The following is a 16,815-nucleotide window of genomic DNA, read 5'->3' as shown; positions in this document are numbered from 1 at the left end:
CAGTTTTAAGGCTCTTCTGTTGTAGAAGTCTGTCCCTGATATTCTTATGTTCTGTCATGCTGCAATATTCCCCTGCATCCCCATGCTCCAGTGTTTGACATTTCTCCTTCCCCATTACCTCCAAGATCCCTGTCTGCAGGGAGGCCACAATTATGACCTGCTCTAGAGTGTCAACTTTGATCATGAGTTATGTGAAAAAGAGGTGTGCTTTGAGCTCTGCTTTTTTGGATGTAGCATCTACGTTTGAGCCCGCAGTTATGTATGACCACAACTATTGCACACTAGACACTAGAGTTTCTCTGACTCCCTCATAGTCCTATAGAAGGAAGAAATTGAAGAGAGAGGAAAGGGAGAGAGATGAGAAAATGGAGCTTGGATAGAGGTGAGGAAAATTAGGCGAAAGAGGTGGATGGGGTGAGCAGAAAGAGAAGGACAGGAAAGAGAGATGTGAGATGGGAGACAGGAGGAAATGGGTGAGAAGGTATAAAAAGTGAATGGGGCAGTTTTTCCTCTTTCTATGAGTGCTTCATTCTGCAGGACACATAGAAAGAGACAAGCACATCTTGTGCTTGTTTTTGTGCAGGAAGGGGTCCCTTCCTGCACAAAAACACTGACCTCACAATGTGGGCACCCTTGCACCATGGTGCAAGGGTGCCTGCATTGGTACAAGGTTGCAATTTGAGCGCCAGCAGAGGTGGAGGGGACAGAAATGTGCTGTTTCTTGTAGATGCGGCACACTTTTGCCCTTTTCCCTGTGTCACAGGGTGGGGCACCAAGGTAATTGCCACATCTCCCTGCGCCATAGGCCTCGTAAATGAGGCCCTCAGAGTTCAAGACACAGTGTGTCATTTTGGAAAGAAGACTGAATTTAAAGTCACATGACTTGATGAGTAATTTGTCATATGTGGAAAGTAGTGGATATCTTTCATAATACACAGAGAATTTTGTTAATGTGTGGAAAATATTGTATTCTGTTAGCAATTGTCAAAAGTTTATGAAGCATAAATTGTAGCTGCAGCACAATAGTAAATATTGTTAGGAGTTGTTATAGCTTTAACACACATGAGATCTATATGCCATATATAATTTGTCGACACTATAAGTAGCGCAAAAGAGTGGGGGAGAGCGAGTGAGGTTAAATGAAGGTGAGTGTAACGTATATACTGTATGTTATATGTGGATGTGAGTATGCTTTCCTATAAAAGTTATTGTTCATTATTGTTTGCTGTGATTAAATGAAAAATATTGATGAGAAAACAATACCAATAAAGGTATGAGTATGAGTGTATTCTGTCCGAGCCATATAAAGTTATTCAGGATTTTGTACATTGAATGTAAATGGTTGCCGGGGTTATTTGTACAATGCAAGAAATTCATTATTCAGCTTTCAGTGAAACTCCGAAAGATACACAATTCTTAAAGAAGTGAAACATGGAAATTTTGAATTAGGCTAACCTACCGCAATACACAGTAGCCAAAAGGCATTTTGAATTTTAGCTTGAGCCCTTTAACTAAGGCAACATTAACTGTGACTAACGTAAAGTGAACACACTTTAATTATAGTTAACTATAACATGAGGATCACTAACTATGGTCAAACAGCATAAAACCGTATTTTAGATATCAGTGCATAAAGAGCTTTTGTAAATGTATATTAGGCAAAATGGAAAGTGGTGACAGAGGATCACCAGTCATAGCTCAGAGAGGCAGTGGGATTGCGGTGACAGGGACAGAGGCTATGATCTGACAGAAAGAGTGAGAGACAGGACAGAGCCAAGAGAGAGCGCATCTGCAGGCCGAGATGTCGAGGGACCACGAGTTGAGAGTGACGGTGTTACTTATACCAGTGCATGGTTACATTTATGGAAAATTTAACATTAATAGTTGTGGGAGGCTGGTGTGCCTGTCGAGTCGAGTTGCAGTAACTTGTTCATACAGTGCAGATGCCCGGCCTTACCCTGAGGTAAGATTTCGAACTGAACTGCTGGTAAACGAAGTTAATCTTTCCTCTTCGGAGTAAGCTGCTGCGTGGCCTGGTGTCGATTAAACAAACACGAGATCAGAAAACTCCCCGGGAGATGAGATGAGAAAAAGCAAAACAGGAAGAATGACCAGGAAATACCTCATGATGACAACTAAAGAGTTTCAAAGTAACTACAAATGTACATCATTATATATATCATTTCCAAACAGATAAAGCCAAGTCCAATACAAACACGAAGCACAGAAATCTCTCGGCGAAGACGAAAACAAATGTTCTTTCTTTCCTTCTCCCAGGATGCGGGAAAGGGGGCGATCTCTTCTCTTGGCTCCTGAATGCAGAGTGCAAGGGAGTTTATCTCCCCGAGTCATACGAAGGGGAGTGAGATGGCGCTGTGACTTGAGGTGACTGTAAGGGGTGTGTGCCTCAGTGGTTTAAGTGTAAAAAAACACATAATTACAGGACCCCAAGGTTTTTCTTAAAACCTGCAAACGGTTTTACCAAATGCTGGGCTGTGGAAGGCTAAGGGCCCGGTTTAACGTTTGGCAGGTGGAGTCATCTCCTTTGGCCTGTGGGAGGAATTGAGGTCTGGCAGGCCGAGAAAGCCTGCCAAATTTAGAAATGACCATCAAGCCGACGGTCATTTGCAAAGCATTGGCAAGAACCATCAGTGCTTTTTAAATTTTGCATTGGCAGGAGCCATCAGTGCTTTTTAAATTTTGCATTGGCAAGAGCCATCAGTGCTTTTTAGGGTTGAGCCTGTGTTGCATGCGCTTGCGCATGCGTATCACAGCGAGACGCTTTAGTATTTAGAAAAGGGCTCGGAGCCCTGTCAACTTCACGTCAGTGTTTTTTATTGGTTCGTGGGCTTGCCTAATAAAATCTGCTTGCTTTCATTAGTCGAAGGCATGCATACGTCATGCCTTTTCCGGTAGCTAGCCCTCCTCGAGCGCCTCGACCAAGTACAGAAAACATGCGAGGCTTGCTGTTTTCCATTGGGCTCGTGTACTTCTTTTTCCCTAATTTACGAGTGCGATCTCGCTTGGCAGAAGTCGAGCGCTTTACATAGTTAATTTCACTTTTTCGGGTTATGTACATAAATGCACTTTTGCCTGATAGGTGAAAAGTCGGGTTAGGAGATTACAACGCGATCAGCTCTAACATGAGCAAACGCGAGACCTGTTGCATTGTAAATGCTTGTTAAAGTTTGGCGCATGTCCCCATCAACATGACGGAGCAGTTTTTGTCCAGCTTATTTTTTTTATTTCTGAAAAGAGAATTCCAAAGTGGGATTTTTAAAAATAAAATAAAAACAAAAGCCCCCTCACTCCCATGGCGAGGGGGGCAATAGACAATTTTCACTGCCCTTTACAACAAGGGTTTCCCTAGTGGTGACAGGCAGGGGAAACTGACTTCTATGCCCGCCCCATCTAAATTTGGTTGCGGACATAGTGGTCAGCCTCCAATGGTCCTTACTTCGTCAGGTCACTGGAGGGGTGTAACCATGGCAGACGGAATCGCTGGTGGGGAACATCATAAAGGATGTGGATGGGGGAAGCATTATCAAAGGCGTTGCTGGGGGACACAACACGGAGGGCATGGGAGCTAGGAAACAACACAGAATGCACAGGTGGCAGGAAGCAATACACAGAGCTGGGGACGGAGGCAACACAGAAGGGATTGGGATAAGAAACAAGCGACAGACAACAAAGTGCATCAGGCTGGGGAGAAGGAAATGGGTGATAAAAGCAATGTGAGTGGAGAAGTACATAAGGCAAGTGCAACATGGTATGGTCATGGAGAACCACACAGGCGACCAATAGCAACACAGCGTGCGCGGGGTGAGAAGTACATGGAAGGAGACAGCTGGAATACACATGCACTCTCATGTAGTACTTAACCGAAAAGAAAGAAGCAATGCTTGAAAAGCAAGCAATGAAGACCCCACACAAAAATAGAAAGGAAACCCCATTCTAGCTAATGAATAAAAATCAAGTAAATGGGAGGGACAGTAAAGCAAGCAATGCTAAGCAATGTGTGGGCTCCAACTGACAAAGATTTTTTTGCTAACAGACAGCTTGTGCTGTCTGGTAGGCGAAGCGTAAAATAGAAGGCCTGTAAACCAAAAAGTACCATTTATTTTAGGTCGCACGATGGCCAGGAGTAGGTGGTCTCTAATGGATAGCTGTAAACCTCGAACTCAGCAGCTCTTGCTTTGAATCATAGCTCTTGAGCCAATAAATAGTGTGATCCTGTGCAGATCATGAAATAAGCCTTATACTATGATTGCCCAAACTGGCAAAAAGATCAAAATACCTAGCAGTAACTTGGCGGACAGTGTGTTCTACATCACATTGTAGTTCAAGTAATTTTGTCACCTGGTTCATTGGCTTTTTATGCGAGTTTTGTTTTCTATAGTAAACTAAACACAAAAAATGTTAAGACTGAGGTTGGAGTTTGACTATTTGTTATCAATTATTTATTCCTTCATTTGATAACCTATTTATTGTATTTCGTCTTCAGTCACCAAACTTGCTTTACCCCTTAAATTCCCTTAAAATCACGGGGGTTTATTGGTACTTTCAGCTGCACAATAGGTGTGGTGCTGAAGGAGACCACCATTGCCTATTCAACTGAAGAAAATGGATAGTTATAATAAACTGTTTTAGGCCCCCTCTACCCCTTAAATAAATATTCAATGCCCGAGGACTCGGAAGCCATATAAGGGAACTGTTTAAAGTGAGGGAACTACAAGCAGACCAGGCCGGTGATTTAAACCGCTTTTGTTGCGGTGCGCAGCATGGAAGAAGAGTGAGGTTGCCCGGTTTTAGGTAGGAAAACAAGAAGGGACTTTTTACCCAAGTCTCTTTATACAGGCGAGATGCAGATTGCCACACTTTATTTGTTCTTATAATAGCGTTAATTTTGATGACTTGGCTTAAAAGCTGCACCAAACACACATACACGATTTGGAAAATGTAACAAGAACTGTAGTCTGGATGGACGTGCCCGCAAGGTGGTCCTCACACCCTGTAGTAAAGAAATGCCCTATTTCCTAGCAGCGCAGAAATACTCGGCATTCTTACTGCAGACCTGTTCCAAGTGTCGAGCTGCTTCTGCACACGGGGAAGTAACTGGGTCCCACCAGTGCCAGTTCAAGGGGTTGTGGGGCCCCTGTCAGAACAGGAACACGTGAGACTCCTCTCAAGACATGACATCACAGAAAGTGACATTACAGGAGGGACATCAATTAAACATCAGTTTTCTGGCATTGTTGAAGCAGCTTTGCAAGAAACTACTTACCTTGTGTAGATATCACTAATATGGCAAAAATAAAAATAACTCCAATAAAATAAGTACATGTATTTTAAAGCTCTATTACGTGGAAATACGTTACATTAATCAAACTGGATGAAAAAGCTAAGGCTGGGTCTCTCCAAAACTGATATGATTACAAGAATGTTCACTAACTGTTTTCAGATTAGGGCATAATTAACATTGCAAGTCAGCTTGTCCCAGAGCGATAAAGAAGGGCTTCAAGTGACTCCCCAGTCCTCCCTTTATACTAGTAAAGTTCAAAATAGGACATTTGGTTTTCAGCAGGCATGGGGGATTAATACAAATAGATAAATGCTAAATTGGGTGAGTGACCTGCAAGACCTGCAGCAAAGCAACAGAAAGCACAGATTCCAAACAATTAGAAGAGGAGACAGCACCGTTGTCATGGACAGGTGGGGTGGCTTATATATTGGCATACAGACGCACAGAGGCCCATTTTTAAGAGATGCAAAGAGTTGAACTAACTTAAGATATACAGAGAAGATGGCTAAAAGGGAAAACAGTTTATTTACAGGGAAAAATACTGCCGAAGATATACTCGGAGCCAGTCTCTGAAGATATACATTAAAACAACAAAACAAAAAAGACTTACTGTAGTAGACTCCTTGCAGTTTATAGCTATATGGAAAAGAAATGTAGCAGCGCGGAATAGGTAGGCTGGGGGAGATGTTGCTTGACTTGCAAAAAATGCAAATAATAATACTAGAGATTTACAGTATAAAACAAATTAAGTCACATGTCCCTAATATCGGAGAAGACACTTGCCAAATTACAAAGGGACTATAACGATGCAGCTAAACTCACATTTAGCTTAAGAAGTAATAACAAAATTGTGCCTGCCCTCTGGAAAATCCTTTGGATCTTTGTTAATGAGATAATTGGATGCAATACCATTTCGATCATCCACAAGTGTCTCCACTCCCCCCTAGGTATGTAACCAAACACTTTTGGTCCTCCAAACTCCAATGCAAGACCTGCCTCCCTATATCTATTGGCTACTTACTTGCATAGGCTCAGTGCTTGGCAGATCACTTCATGTGCATTAATGTACTCTAGGGAATGCCCCTTTACTTCTTAGATGCCCTTCTCTCCTGCAGCCCCATCTCCTGTACACCCCCTTCTTCCCCTCACCCCCTACAGGAGGCCACTTCTAACAGTGCTTCTGAAAAGCAGCCATTTGCCAAGGGTTGGCTGTCACTACCTGAGGTGTAGGAAAATTTGTTTTTAGAGGAAACAAACATCACACTGTGCTTGCCCATTGTCATTCTGCACATTACAATGAGCCATTGCAAGCACAGTCAGACTGACTCTGTACACAACTTCCTTAAGGCTGCCCTGCAGCCTTTTGGATTGTACACCAGCAGCCCAGCCAACCAAAGCACGGGGCCCAGTTTATCCACAATAAGAAACAAAACAAATTTCACCAAGTGGCCCGGCCATACGACCGTCAGTTAACTATTGATTGCCCCCCTTTTCCTACCTGAATCTAGCCCCTTCCTTGATCTTTGCAGCACCTAAGTCTTGCAGAGTGGACTACTGTCCATTATCACTGTGCAGGACACTTTGCACACACAGATATATCTTTGTTCGGTATTGGAGGACAATTAGCTACAGAACAAATTTTTTGGTGTGTCATTCCATAACCACTTGCTCAAAGTCAGTCCCTTTTAAAAGACATAGATACGCTTGCTGGATAAGGCGCTAATTGGCTAAGATTACTATAACATATTATATTTGAATTCCAATACCTTTATCAGCTCCTAAAGTAAGCTTTGACTGCTCACAAGTTTGGAGAGTCAAGTTTCTAAAGGGATTAACTCTTATCCAACTTAAATAAAACAGTTAGTACTGAAACATCAATCATAAACAACAGTACCCTCCACAGATGCTGTCAATTAATTACCTGTTTCCCAGATCCAAAGACAAGGTCTCATAATATACTTCTGCATTTTTCCTTTTACAGAAAAAGATTGTGGGACATTTGAAAAAAAAGGTAGCAAAGAGAAAATGTGGAGAGGTTTTGAGCCTGCTAAAAGGTTTTTGAGCAGAAAAATAACCACAGATTTGTTTTTAGTTTTTAACCTTGGTAGGAACTTATAATGGGGCAAGCAAGATACTGCAAAGGCAGTCCAGGGCAGGAGGTACGATCTCTAGATCTCCAGTCTGGACATGTTCAAGAAAGGTTCCCAGGGGGAGTGAGATTTAAAGGAAAGGTCAAGAGGGGTAATAGAGTATATAGCAGACATAATAAGGACAGTTCAAGATCATAACTCTTTGTAAATAATGACACATACATCTCAAGGCTAAGAAGCATTTTTACATTTTTACCTGGAAAATAAAGAGATAGAAAATTGCAAACTTCAGCAGAAGGCTCAACAACTTTAGTAGCACACACTGGTTCAACTGGTTCTTATGTTTTTGCTGATTCTTCCCACGTACATCAACCTTTCCCTTTCATATCCTGGAATTCACATAATCTCATGCCCAACCAAATACCTACACTTGCTGGTTCAGCCCCGTGTTCTATCTGCTTCACCTCTGCATTATATCCCCTTCACCTCTCATTTCTCCACAAGCATATTACTTCTTTTTCTGATTCTGTCACTCTTACTTCCATGTTATGTTATGGGTATTTGTAAAGCACACTTTCCCCTCAAGGGTATCCAGGTGCTGAGCCAGTGTGTATACCTACCCATGCCTATGGTAGGTTGGTTAACTGAAAACCCAGGTCTTCAGCTTCTTGTAGAATTCAAGAAGAGAGGAGGGGGCTCTCATACGGAGTGGGAGACCATTTCATGGTTTAGGAGTGATTGAAGAGAATGCCCATCCTCCTGATCTTTTCTCTATGTATGCGTGGGATGTGTGCGGGTAGGAGTCCTGCAAAGAGGGGGTTTCTGGGTGGTTGGTGGGAGGAGATGAGACTGCTGAGGTAGGTGGGGGCCTCAGTTGTGTAGTGCCGTAAATGTGTCTGTGAGGAGTTTGAATTGAGTGACTTTGTGTATCTGGAGCCAGTGGAGTTGCCTGAGGTGTGGTGTGATGTGAGTTCTGTGTGTGAGGTTGACAGTTAGTCTGGCTGCTGGGTTCTGGATGGTTTGTAGTCTTCTAGTGAGTTGCTTAGTGATCCCACCATAGATGGGGTTCCCATTGACCAAATAGGGAGTGAGTGACGGTTGCTTTTCTAGTGTTGCTTGCAAGCAATGTGAAAGTCTTCCTCAGCATCTTCAGGTTGTGGAAGCAGGATATATTGACGGCGTTGACTGTGAAGTCATGTCCAGTTTACTGTTGGTGATTATTTTGTGGTTCCTGGCATAAGGTCTGGGAAAGCGTTCAGTTGGCCACCAGTTAGAGTGCCATGGTTAGGTGTTCTTGCCATCTTTCCCCTCAGTGCTCAACTGCTGTCCTCTCATCTTCTGACCAAGCTTCTCATCTTATCTTTCCTCAACCTTTTTTGCAGGTTCTACCTGATTTACATCAACCTTTTAATTTTCCGTCTCTGCTTTCTGGTCATCGCAAGATCCTCTTGGAGCCTCAAGCCCAAAATGAGCTAAGCTTTTACAGGAGGCAATGTAGCCTAGTGGTTACAGCTGCCCACCATGCATCATGGAAAGCAAGTCTTAAATCGCGGCCCCAGATCAGCATCCTGTGAATCCAGACAAATCTATGTGCTAGGAAAATAAGCATAGTCTGCGTCTGTTGTGAAGCACTCTTTTGTCAATGGCCAAAGTTTATGCTATGTAAAACTGCCAAAAATACAATGTAGACCCTTCCTGTCTTCCAGATTCAAGTCTCATTCTCCAAGAATTAAAGACAGACCATTAAGCTTTAATATCAAAAAGAGATACTCATGTAGTGGCAGACTGCATAGTGAGAAACTAGAAAATCTTGTAGGATCAGTCCTGGCTACCAAATTGTGTGGCGTTTACCACCCTAGCAAATGCTTTATTTCACTGGCATACATTTTACTCATTCTGTCACATCAGAGACTTTCAAATTAGAGCATTCAGGGTGTGCACTGTACAGACACATCTTGTGTTGGATGTGATAGACTGTAATTTTGATCCCTATTGAATAAGTGTCTAGCCTGCATAGAAGATACACATGAACCCTGGCATGTCTCTTAGTCAGGGCATATTAAATTATGCATTTTTGCTGTTGCAGACTTTCCCACATGATAATGCATTTGCTACATCAGGCATCTTCTGCATAATCTACAGCTTTGAACAAAAAAATCTAGCTCAAACAGATCAAACATTACTAAAAACACAGCAGCACGTTTGCACAGTGGAAAGCCCTTCGCAAAGGTTTACTGGCCATCTTTTTGTTGCTTATGGCTGTATTTGGGTGTCAGACTGATGTGAATGAGATGAAACCTTTGTCCATATAGTATTAATGTAGCAAAATGACAAAATAATGAAGTAATACTATCACAAAATATGCTGCATTATGCCACATAATGTGCCTTTTCTTCTTTTTTTGCTGCATAAGTTTGTAAATCCTGCCACTTGATTTGGTCCTTTCCCACCACATAATTCCAGTGGCCCAGTGGCCCTGTTCTATGTTCACTAATACCATTACCATGACAGTAGGGGCAGGAATGTTCCTCAGTTCACATTTAGAAACTCTCACTTTTAATAAATACATCTCAAATGAGGGATATAATCTAATTTACTAAGGTAAAACGCTTCTGTTTTAAAGAAATATGCTCTTTTTAAATTTTGATTTCAAGTCTCCCTTTGCCCCATCCTAGGTGAGTAATGCCCATTGGTGATGGGCCATAATTCTTTAATTTATGTTGAACACTGCAGGGCATCCTGCTTTTCATTCATGCACAGGAGCAGGGCTCACTTCATACCTAAGGGAACTTCAGGTGCCCATCTAATCTCTGTTATTATGCAGATACAGCAATTAGATTTCTGAAGCCCTTTCAGCCCAGGGGAGGGGGCCCCCTTGCTGCCTCACCTGTGCCTTGCAGCGGTGCATCTCTGCTGCTCCTTGGGCCTCGTAACACTGGAGTCTTTATAAAGCTGGTGCTCTGGTGGGGCCTCCCCATTGTGAGCAGGAGCGAGGCCCTGGACAGCTGCTCATACTGACCATGCCTAACACCAGCCTGGGGTCCCACCACGTTACAAGAGCTGAATACTGTTAACAGTAATGCCTCTATGAATTCAAATGCTGCAAAAGGGAAAGGGTGCAAGAGAGAGAGCACAGAGGCCAACATATCACTAAGGGGGCGGGGGGAGGGTGGGTGAGAAACTCAAGGGCAAGCAACAGTAACACTGGGAAGAGGGGAGAAGGAGAAGCAATGAAGGGGCAAGCAACAGGAGGGGGCAAAAAGCAACAGGATGAGAGCAAACTGAAAAAGATGGGAACGTGCAAGAGACACAAGGCCAGAGAGCGAGGCAGACAGGGAGACCTCAGAAAAATACACACACTCTGGTACAGTCAGAGCTTAAACAAAAATAAACAAGCATTGGCAGAGCCAATAGGTTGCGCCTATACAAGAGCTAGTGGCTTGTCAATGTAATGTGTTTTTGCCATGCTGTACACCAATGTGTCTAGTGTTCAGCATGGCTAAAAGTTAGTGCCATGGAGTGTCATAGAGTGGAGTAGGGGAGTAGTGTTGTAGAGTGGATTTGTTGGATTAGAGTGTCGTAGAGTGGAAGTGGATTGTCATAGAGTTGAGTAGACAGGAGTAGAGATCAGTGGTTCAGAGGCAAAGAGTGTGGTAGATTGCAGTGTCATAGAGTGGAGTGGTGTAGAGTGGAATAAGGGAGTGTGTTGGAGTGGATTGAGGTAGTCTGGTGGATGAATTGGAGTAGATTGGGGTGGATTGGATTGGGGTAGTGTGGGGTGAATTGGGTGGAGTGGGTGGATTGGAGTGGGTGGTCTGGAAGGGTTGGATTGAAGTGGGGTGGACTGAAATGTGGTGAGGGAGATTGGATGGGGGTCGATTGGAGTGGCGTAGATTAGATTGAATTGGGTAAGTGGATTGAATGGGAGTGATAGGACTGTTATGGAGGGATTGGATTGAGGTGGGGTGGATTGGATTGGGTGGTATGAACTGGAATGGAATGGGGTGGTTTAGAGTGTGGTGAATTGGAGCGGGGTGCATTAGATTGGACTGGAGTGGGGCGGATTAGATTGAACTGGAGTGAGGTGGATTGGAGTAGGGGGATTTGATAAATTGGATTGGTGTGGGATGGGATTGGTCTAGAGTGGGGTGGTTTGGACTAGAGTGAGGTGGATTAAAGTGGGGTAGATTTGATTGGATTTGAGTGGATTGGATTGGAGTGAGGGAGCTGAATGGATTGGATTGGAGTTGGGTGGACTGAACTGGGTTGGGGTGAATTGGATTGGGGTAGAGTGGGGTGCACTGGGTAGATCGGATTTGGAATGGAGTTGGGTGGATTGGAGTGGATTGGGGTAGATTGGAGTGGAGTTGGATGGATTAGTGTTGAGTGGACTGGATGCAGTGTGATGAATCGTAATGGGGTTTAGTGGTTTTGATTGCGGTGTAGTGGGGTGGACTGGAGTGGGGTGGACTGGATTGGAGTGGGGTTGAATAGGGTGTTGTGGATTGCATTGAGGTGGGTGGATTCAATTGTAATGGAGTGAATTGCATTGAGTGGGGTGGATTACATGGGGTGCAGTGGGGTGGACCGGAGTGCGGTGGATTGGAATGGCATGAGGTGGTATGGATTAGAGTTGAGTGGACTGGATTGCAGCTGGGTGGACTGAATTAGAATGAGATGGATTTGACTGAGTGGAGTGGATTGTATTGGGGTGGGATGGATTGGAGTGGGGTCAATTTGAGTGGTGTGAATTGGAGTGAAGTGGATTTGAGTAGGGTGAATTGGACTGGGGTGGAGTTGGGTGTATGTTAGTAGACTGGATTGGAGTGGGTGGGCTGTGGTGGATTGGACCAGAGTGGAGTGGGGTGAATTGGATAGGTGTGGGGTGGATTGGCTTGGAGTGGGGTAGATTGGATTGGAGTGGGGTGGATTTTTTGGAGTGGGGTAGATTTTGGAGGGGGCGGATTGGAGTGAGGTGGATTGGAGTGGGGTGAATTGGAATGGGGTGGAGTTGGGTGTATGTTAGTAGACTGGATTGGAGTGGGTGGACTGTGATGGATTGGACCAGAGTGGAGTGGGGTGAATTGGATAGGTGTGGTGTGGATTGGCTTGGAGTGGGGTAGATTGGGTTGGAGTGGGGTGGACCTTTTGGAGTGGGGTAGATTTTGGAGGGGGCGGATTGGAGTGAGGTGGATTGGAGTGGGGTGAATTGGAATGGTGTGGGGGTGATTAAGATTGGAGTAGGGTGGATTGGACTGGAGTTGGGTCATTTAAAATGGTTTGGAGTGGGATGATTAGGTTATGGTGGGGTGGATTAAGGTGGATTGGACTGGGCTGGAGTGGGTGGATTATGGTGAATTGGATTGGAGTGGGATTGATTGGAGTGGGGCAGATTGAGTTGAGGTGAATTGGATAGGAGTGGGGTGATTTGGATTGGAATGGGGTGGAATGGGTTTGAGTGGGTGGACTCGGTTGGACTGGATTGGAGTGGGTTGGATTGGTGTGTAGCGGATTGGACTGGAGTGGGGTGGAATGGATTTGAGTGGGGTTGAATAGGGTGCTGTGGATTGCATTGAGGTGGGTGGATTCAATTGTAATGGAGTGAATTGCATTGAGTGGGGTGGATTACATGGGGTGCAGTGGGGTGGACCGGAGTTTGGTGGATTGGAATGGCATGAGGTGGTATGGATTAGAGTTGAGTGGATTGGATTGCAGCTGGGTGGACTGAATTAGAATGAGATGGATTTGACTGAGTGGAGTGGATTGGATTGGGGTGGGATGGATTGGAGTGGGGTCAATTTGAGTGGTGTGAATTGGAGTGGAGTGGATTTGAGTAGGGTGAATTGGACTGGGGTGGAGTTGGGTGTATGTTAGTAGACTGGATTGGAGTGGGTGGGTTGTGGTGGATTGGACCAGAGTGGAGTGGGGTGAATTGGATAGGTGTGGGGTGGATTGGCTTGGAGTGGGGTAGATTGGATTGGAGTGGGGTGGACCTTTTTGGAGTGGGGTAGATTTTGGAGGGGGCGGATTGGAGTGAGGTGGATTGGAGTGGGGTGAATTGGAATGGGGTGGAGTTGGGTGTATGTTAGTAGACTGGATTGGAGTGGGTGGACTGTGGTGGATTGGACCAGAGTGGAGTGGGGTGAATTGGATAGGTGTGGGGTGGATTGGCTTGGAGTGGGGTAGATTGGGTTGGAGTGGGGTGGACCTTTCGGAGTGGGGTAGATTTTGGAGGGGGCGGATTGGAGTGAGGTGGATTGGAGTGGGGTGAATTGGAATGGTGTGGGGGTGATTAAGATTGGAGTAGGATGGATTGGACTGGAGTTGGGTCATTTAAAATGGTTTGGAGTGGGATGATTAGGTTGTGGTGGGGTGGATTAAGGTCGATTGGACAGGGCTGGAGTGGGTGGATTATGGTGAATTGGATTGGAGTGGGATTGATTGGAGTGGGGCAGATTGGGTTGAGGTGAATTGGATAGGAGTAGGGTGATTTGGATTGGAATGGGGTGGAATGGGTTTGAGTGTGTGGACTGGGTTGGACTGGATTGGAGTGGGTTGGATTGGTGTGTAGCGGATTGGACTGGAGTGGGGTGGACTGGATTTGAGTGGGGTTGAATAGGGTGCTGTGGATTGCATTGAGGTGGGTGGATTCAATTGTAATGGAGTGAATTGGATTGAGTGGGGTGGATTACATGGGGTGCAGTGGGGTGGACCGGAGTTTGGTGGATTGGAATGGCATGAGGTGGTATGGATTAGAGTTGAGTGGATTGGATTGCAGCTGGGTGGACTGAATTAGAATGAGATGGATTTGACTGAGTGGAGTGGATTGGATTGGGGTGGGATGGATTCGAGTGGGGTCAATTTGAGTGGTGTGAATTGGAGTGGAGTGGATTTGAGTAGGGTGAATTGGACTGGGGTGGAGTTGGGTGTATGTTAGTAGACTGGATTGGAGTGGGTGGGTTGTGGTGGATTGGACCAGAGTGGAGTGGGGTGAATTGGATAGGTGTGGGGTGGATTGGCTTGGAGTGGGGTAGATTGGATTGGAGTGGGGTGGACCTTTTTGGAGTGGGGTAGATTTTGGAGGGGGCGGATTGGAGTGGGGTGAATTGGAATGGGGTGGAGTTGGGTGTATGTTAGTAGACTGGATTGGAGTGGGTGGACTGTGCTGGATTGGACCAGAGTGGAATGGGGTGAATTGGATAGGTGTGGGGTGGATTGGCTTGGAGTGGGGTAGATTGGGTTGGAGTGGGGTGGACCTTTTGGAGTGGGGTAGATTTTGGAGGGGGCGGATTGGAGTGAGGTGGATTGGAGTGGGGTGAATTGGAATGGTGTGGGGGTGATTAAGATTGGAGTAGGGTGGATTGGACTGGAGTTGGGTCATTTAAAATGGTTTGGAGTGGGATGATTAGGTTGTGGTGGGGTGGATTAAGGTCGATTGGACTGGGCTGGAGTGGGTGGATTATGGTGAATTGGATTGGAGTGGGATTGATTGGAGTGGGGCAGATTGGGTTTAGGTGAATTGGATAGGAGTGGGGTGATTTGGATTGGAATGGGGTGGAATGGGTTTGAGTGTGTGGACTGGGTTGGACTGGATTGGAGTGGGTTGGATTGGTGTGTAGCGGATTGGACTGGAGTGGGGTGGATTGGATTAGAGTGGGATAGACTGGATTGGGCTGTATTGGATTGGAGTGGGGTGGATTTAGAAGGGTGAAATGGGATGGAGTTGGGTGGATTTGATTGGGATGAGGTGTATTGGATATGAGAGGGCAGATTGGAGTGGGGCAGATTGTTTTGGATTGGAGTGGGCAGAATGTAGTTGGGCAGAATAGTTTGGATTAAAGTGGAGCAGATTGGAGTTGGGAGATTGTTTTGGATTGTGGTGGGGCACATTGAAGTGGGGTAAATCATTTTACATTACAGTGGGGCACATTGGAGTGGGGCAGTTTGAAGTGGTGTGGATTGTTTTGGATTGGAGTGGGACGATTGGAGTAGGGTGGCTATTTTGAGATTAGAGTGGGGCAGCTTTTTCTGGATTGGAGTGCAGCAGATTGTTTTAGATTTGAATGGGCAGATTGCTTTGTATTGGTGTGGGACAGAATGGAGTGAGGAAGACTGGCATCAGGCCGACTCTTTGGACTGGAGTGGGGTGGATTGCAGTGAACTGCATTGGAGTGGGGTGGAATGGGGTATAATAGGGTGTTTTGGGCTGGTGTGAGGTGGATTGAATTGGACTGGGGTAGACTGGATTGCCGTGGTTTAGATTGTTTTGGATTTGAGTGGGATGGATTGCAGTGGGGCAGACTGTAGTGGAGAAGATTGGAGTGGGGCAGAATGGAGTGGGGCAGAATGGAGTGGGGCAGATTGGAGTAAGGCAGATTGGAGTTGGGCAGACTGTTTTGGATTGGAGTAGGGCAGATTAGCATGGGGCAGATGGTTTTGGATCAGAGTGGATTATGACTGCATTGGAGTGGGGTGAACTGGGGGAGAGGGGTGGATTGTATTGGGATGAGGGGGACTGAATTGGATTGGAGTAGAATGGTTTGGGGTGGATTGGAGTGGGGCGGATTGTGGTGGTGCAGATTGTTTTGGATTGGAGAGGGGCAGATTGTAGTAGGGCAGACTTGAGTGGGGTATACTGGAGTAGGGCATATTGGAGTGGGGCAGATTGGAGTTGGGCAGATTGCAGTTTAGCAGATTGTTTTGGACTAGAGTGGGTCAGATTGGAGTGGAGCGGACTGGAGTTGGGCAGATTGTTCTGGATTGCAGTGGGGCAGATTGAAGTGGGGAAGATTGTTTTGGATTGGAGAGGGGCAGACTGTTTTGGAATAAAGTGAAGCAAACTGGAGTGAGGCAGATTGGAGTGGGGTGGATTGAAGTGAGGCTGATTGGTGTGGTGCAGACTGTTTTGGATTGGAGTGGGGTTGACTGAAGCAGAATGTTTTTGATTGGAGTTGGGCAGACTGGAATTGGACAAATGGGAGTGGGCCAGATTGGAGTGGGTAGATTGTAATGAGACAGATTGTTTTGGATTGGAAGGGGGAAGACTGGAGTGGGGCATATTGGATTGGGGCCAATTTGAGTGGGGCAGATTGTTTTTAATTGAAGTGGGGCAGATTGAAGTGGGGCAGATTGTTTTGGATTTGAGGGGAGCAGATTGGAGTGGGGCAGATGGTTTTGGATTGAGTGGGGCAGACTGGAGTGGAGCAGATTGCTTTGGATTACAGTGTGGCAGACTGGGGTGGGGTAGATTGTTTTGGATTGGAGTGCAGTGGATTACGATGGACTGCATTGGATTGGGGTGGACTGGGTGTAGGGTGGATTGTGTTTCCTGAATTGGATTGGAGTAGAATGGATTAGGGGTGGATTGGAGTGGAGCAGATTGTCGTGGTGCAGGTTTCTTGGGATTGGAGTCGGGCGGATTAT

This window comes from Pleurodeles waltl, chromosome 9 (assembly GCF_031143425.1).
Source record: "Pleurodeles waltl isolate 20211129_DDA chromosome 9, aPleWal1.hap1.20221129, whole genome shotgun sequence".
NCBI classification, from domain to species: Eukaryota; Metazoa; Chordata; class Amphibia; order Caudata; family Salamandridae; genus Pleurodeles; species Pleurodeles waltl.
This window is presented reverse-complemented; position numbering follows the sequence as displayed.